A 5,890-nucleotide genomic window follows, 5' to 3' on the forward strand; every position below is an offset into this window, starting at 1 on the left:
ATTTTCTAAAGAATTGACACAGACGGAGTGGGACGCTCATTAAAATGCATGGAAAACAAATATCGCGTACAGTAACTATTTCCGCCGTCGTTTATTATAAATAATTTTTCCTCAGTGAATAAATTTTACAAAAAAAATTATTGACAGTTGTCATAAACTGATATTCATTTCCAATTGAATAACGAATAACGAATTTTTGATAAAAAAATACGATACAACTGAACACCGAACTATTCTCGAGATCTTCATTTTTACAACGCGCCTTAAGGGGTTGATTCTGTCCCACCAGATCGGAATAGCTTGTAAAACAAATTGTTTGAAACGGAGTTAGTTTTACTTTTATTCGAGGTGCCTAGATACAAAATTTCGCTTAAAAATCTTAACAAAAAAAACAAGATTGCGCATGTGCAAAACAATTTTTTTGATACGGCGTTAGTTTTACTTTTACTCGAGGTGCCTAGATACAAAATTTCAATTAAAAAATCTTAACAAATAAAGAAAATTGGGATTGCGCAAATACAAAAGTTGGGTTGCGCATGCGCAATTGTTTTTTATTCATCTGCATAGTTACCTGGGGCTTAAGGGACATTTACTAACACAGAAAACCGGGCATTCATATGTTCTTTGTAACAAGAATTATAAAAGAAGCCCTTTTTTGGAGGTTTGAGCAGTTTTTGGACTGTAATTTTTTGCCTCGTTAGTCTACGTAGCTGAAAAACAATAGCGACCTTTCTTATATCCTTGGGAATAGCTGTTTGAATTTTCCAAGCGATCGGATTTTTCTATACAACATTATTCAGTTATGAGTTATCGAGCACATGTACAGACAGACAGACGGACAGACAGACAGCAATACAAAATTATAAACAATCTCGAGGATCGTTAATAATGAGAAATACAACTGAAAATGAACTAATTCGTATATCATTAGATAAAGAAAAAAAATCTTCTTTCGATTGGTGTCATTATAAACCCGCTAAGACCTAAATTATCATGGGGAGCCACGATCTGCAAAAAACCTTTTTCCCATGTTAATTGCCTATGTTCGTTTTTGAAATATTTTTATTTTATGCCCGTGTATATAATAATTTAGAGGTACTTTTAGCAGAGCAGTGCAGCAGCTGCGCTCGGAAAATCGTACCTTCCAGCGTGTCTACCGAGACCTTAGCAACATCACGCGATCGGTAGACCATTTTTTTTTTGTTTCTTATGACATCAACTTTTTCCAACAAAAATTTCATCTTTGTAGAAATAAGTTCAATATAATAATTTTTTATGCATCTTGCGTGGGTGGTAGACTTGTGATAGCAAACGCTTCCAGCTCGGTAGACTATTACCATACTTCATTTTTAGGTATACTTACCTAATTACTGTACAAACTTTCATTCTTGTAGAAATGAGGCATGTACATATTATTTATTAACATGTTCAGAACATTGTTGCAAATTTAGGCAACACCGCCGACGCGGTAGACTACCGTTTTGTTTACTTGTACTATCAAAACAATAGAAAATGGCAGAATATCAACTTTGTTGAAATGAGTGCACAAAAAATGTCGCTGCGTCCTGGACTATAAGGACTATCGAGGAATAGAAAGGATTACTTTTACACCGTAAAAAGGAACATGGGTTTTTCCAAACGTATTCGGAAAATAATAGGTTTTAAGTTTAGGAAGACAGAAAATGAATTATCCATCTTTAGGTAATAAGGAACCAATTTCGATCTACAGAAGCCGTTTGCTTACGCATTCAAATAACTTTATGACTGGATAGCTAAACCGTGCACGAGAAGGTTTCAAGAGACATAAAAGACAATTTGTATACATCTTTTATTGCAGTCACAAGAAACGTATGGATCAAGCGAGAGAAAAGAATGAAAGTAAAGTCTTTTACTTTTAAAATGCATTTATCAACAACAAAGTGTATCGTATCTATCTATCCACCTTAGAGATTCTATATTCTTTATGTACCGTTACCGTATCATATCTAAGAAAACTGCAAGGGATCAAAGATCTGCCAAGAGAAAAATTTTTAAATATTCATAAAGCAGACATAAAGCTCCTAATATCATAAAACGAATTTTCCATTCGTTCAAACAAAAAGAAACTGGCTAACATCTCATTTCCATCTTTGAGAGAAGTTGAAACGACAGTGATATTTTCATTACACTAATTCCATACTAAGTAAATTAGACTTCTTGGCGTCCGCGTCCTTCTCCCTTGAGCTTCATCCCGGCCACTGTCAGACGCAAATTAGTATTTCATAACTCGCATTATTTTCTATTTTAACAAAATGTTCAGCGGCAAATTAAATTTTATACGCCCGTAATTCGGAATATTGTTATTATTATTATTGCATCTTCCCGTGCTTTCTTATATTTTTCCACTTTGCGTACGTAATTTCGCCCTCATTCGAAGGGATGGGACGTAATAATTTTGGGTGAGTTGCATCTTATATGCAAAACCAATTAGTTAATGCTAGCTCCCTTTACGTTTGTTTACACTCGACTCCTCTATCGCGAAGGCATAGTAGATTGATTTTGTAATTTTAACGCATTTACAGGGTGTAACATATAAGTATGTTGAAAAAAAATGGGCCATAGAGAATCCAAAAACAAATTTTTTTCCAATGCCGACACGTATTTAATTTAATTTTAATTTTTGTGCATTAATAGGTAATTTTAATCCCTAGGGATTACAAAATTTGAATCCCTCATTTTTGATTTCTTGTAAAACATTCAGAAAGTACCTATTCATATTCTTTATTTTCAGAACAGGTAATATGAAAAGCACAATTTATAAAGGGCCTTAGTGTACATCCAGCTCTTCCTATATAATACCAAATAACTGAGTTCTTCTCCGCCTCAACAATGGTAATAACTCTTGACTTTTAGTTTTTGTATCTGGAATTCTAACTACCAGCATCGATTTTCCAACTTCTATGTAGTCTACGTTCATTTTCAACAATTCCTCTGATCTGCAAGCTGCAACTCCTCCAATATCCATAATTGTCACAATCTACAACCAAAAACTTTGGAAGCATGAGCATGCAATGTTTTACACAAACTAACCTTTATCAGCAAGTGACATCTTAGGGGATGAAAGAGGTGCCTTCATATGCTTCGTCACTTTCGTCTTCAATATTTTTAGAAGGGTTTACAGGCATGATTTTACCAAAATTAAAAAAAAGCCTACCTTACTTTTTCATAGTTTTTATACCATATTAATTTTGAAATGGATTCAGATCGGTCGGTATTGGAAAAAATAGTATAAGTAACACTGGATTGAACTAGTTTTTGTTCCCTCAAGAATATTAAAGCCCTCGGCAAGCCTCGGGCTTTAAACCATTCTTTCATGAACAAAAACCCTTTTTAATCCCTTGTTACTTAATATACTATACCTACCTATATGGTTGCCAAGAAAAAAATTAAATTGCATCACTTTTTTGAGGGTAGCTCGCGTCTCGGTTTTTTTTAAAGACAATTGTACGTGTTTCTCAATCGTGAATGATGTCGTTATCATAATGAAATAACAAATAATAAATCTAAGGTGGTGGTGGAGTGACACACCAATTGACATGTAACGCATACATGGCTCAGAAAGGTGCAGTAACTGCAAATGTTAGAAAATGCGCGTTGAGTGAAAATCGATAAAGAGTTTATAATTATTAAAACTGGTTTCTATTATAACGAGAAATTTCATAAATTAATTTGCAGCAAGTAGGTATTACAAGAGAAACGCGAATAATTGAATGTAATAAATTAACAATTTCATATTTCAATATTAATCTTCCAAATGGTGTAAATTGCAAAATGTAAATGTGCCGTCTTAACTTCCATAATCAATTTATTAAACTACGTCGATAATTTTATAACTTCCTAAAATATTGTTAAGTTAATAATAAATTTTCGGATATCGCACGCGAGAGAGCGGGAGAGAAAGAGGTAAGGTAAACGCGATGATGAAAATGGCAATATAAATTATTAGTAAGGCAGCGTTAGCGTTCGTTCTCTCGAAATTTTATTCCGTTGATACTTGGAATATAGAAATTACATTGTAGCATCAAAAGAAATTACGGCACTCATTTCTCTTTGGCGCTGTTATAAAAATTAAATCAAATTTTCTCCAATAAAAAGTTTCCCGGATACAAGTTTTAGCTCAACTTTAAAGCGGACCAGTTAAATATTGTTACGCGATTTTATAACAAAGTTTTAAAAATGTATACCGCTTCTTTTAGACTGATATGATAATTGCTATTTTATACTTTATAAATAAAGCACTCTTCCATTATTATGTGGATCTTTCTCCATATTAGAAAAAGAAACATAGAAAGAAGAAACAATTTATTTAATCGGATCACCGATTGTTGTCTATACCGAAATTTTCATCTACGTTACACCATCCCCTGCTTAAAACTGTTACGTTTCGTAACAATCTCATTATACTAGGTCATTCGATACCTTTATTGCATTTCTCTCGCTCTCTCACACATAAGTGAAAGCCTCACTGGTGACTTTCATATTTCTCTGTCCAAAATTCAGGATAACCGCTTCATTAGGGAACTGAATGAAAACTAATAAAATTATTTGCAACTTCTGCTAAACAGGAAATTTTTGAGAAAATGCCACGTCACTTTCTTTGTTAAACAGCTTGCAATTCATTCTTTGTGCGGAAGCTTTTTGATGGTTAAATTTCCCTTACAGCGTGTCCCAGAATTGCATGGTATTGTAACGTAAATTGAATTTATTTACAATTAATTATCAATAAATTTTAATTCTTAATTCTTAAATCTGATTAATTTATAACAGTAAATACAATTTATCACTCACAATTTATAATAATATAACAAGAACGCATTGATGTTGGAACTGAATTCGAAACACAATTGCTTATATAACAAAGAACATTCTTTCTAGAATGTTCTTAGAATGTTCTCGAGTGCTCAAGGACGCGTCAATATGTTCTCGAACACGTGATATTTCTAGAAATGATTACGTCACGGTCACATCCACCTTCGTTGTTTATCGCCGATGATTAATCTTTAATGGCGCCTCGATGTTTATCGGGATTTCTGGAATGTTCGCTACAGTATCTATGACGATAGCGATTAGGTTAAATGGTCAAAGTTTTGTGAGCACACTAGAATTCCGTTTAGCAAATTTGAAAAACCAGGACCAATAGAAAGTTATTTAAAAAATACTGAATCAATACCGCATCAACCTTTTTAGCGCATTTTTGAAGAATTAGAAAAAATGCGCTATTGTTTGCGTTTTGTCCGTCTGTCCGTACGTCCGGACCCACTTCTGCCGTTTCGAACTACTTCTAGGGGAATGGTCCTAGAGTCCTGGAATGTTTTGTAGTAGGTAGCCTATACTACCTTGAAAGTGTGCCAGACGGCCATCAAATTTCGCTATCTGTAAAACGTGCATAACTTTTACATACGACAACCAATTGATCTCAGATTTTGCATACGCATGGCTTTAGTGGTGCCAAGTTAAACTTTAAAAAATGGGTAGAGGGGGGGGGGGGGTAAACACATGTTCTACTCCTCATGGTATTGTAATTAAAGGTCTCAACGAAAAGAACCGTTTTCTACCAACTATTGCCCTTCTTTCTGTTCTCTTATCAAAGTACGGGGCGGAGGGGGAGGGGGGGGGAGTAGTGGAACTAGTTTTATCCTTCATGGTACTCTAATGAAAGGTCTCAACGAAAGGAATTAATTTCTACCAACCATACCCCTCCTCCTCGACCTCTTATCGTGATCGGGTATATTCCCTTATACCTCAAGAACGGATTGTCGGAAGAGGGTACTCACAAAGGGCGATTGAGACGTCTGCTAGAAATATACCCAAGGATTGGTGATGTCAAAACAAAAGTTATTTCGTTTAAAAA

Source organism: Photinus pyralis, unplaced genomic scaffold, assembly GCF_008802855.1.
Source record: "Photinus pyralis isolate 1611_PpyrPB1 unplaced genomic scaffold, Ppyr1.3 Ppyr1.4_LG8, whole genome shotgun sequence".
Taxonomy (NCBI): domain Eukaryota; kingdom Metazoa; phylum Arthropoda; class Insecta; order Coleoptera; family Lampyridae; genus Photinus; species Photinus pyralis.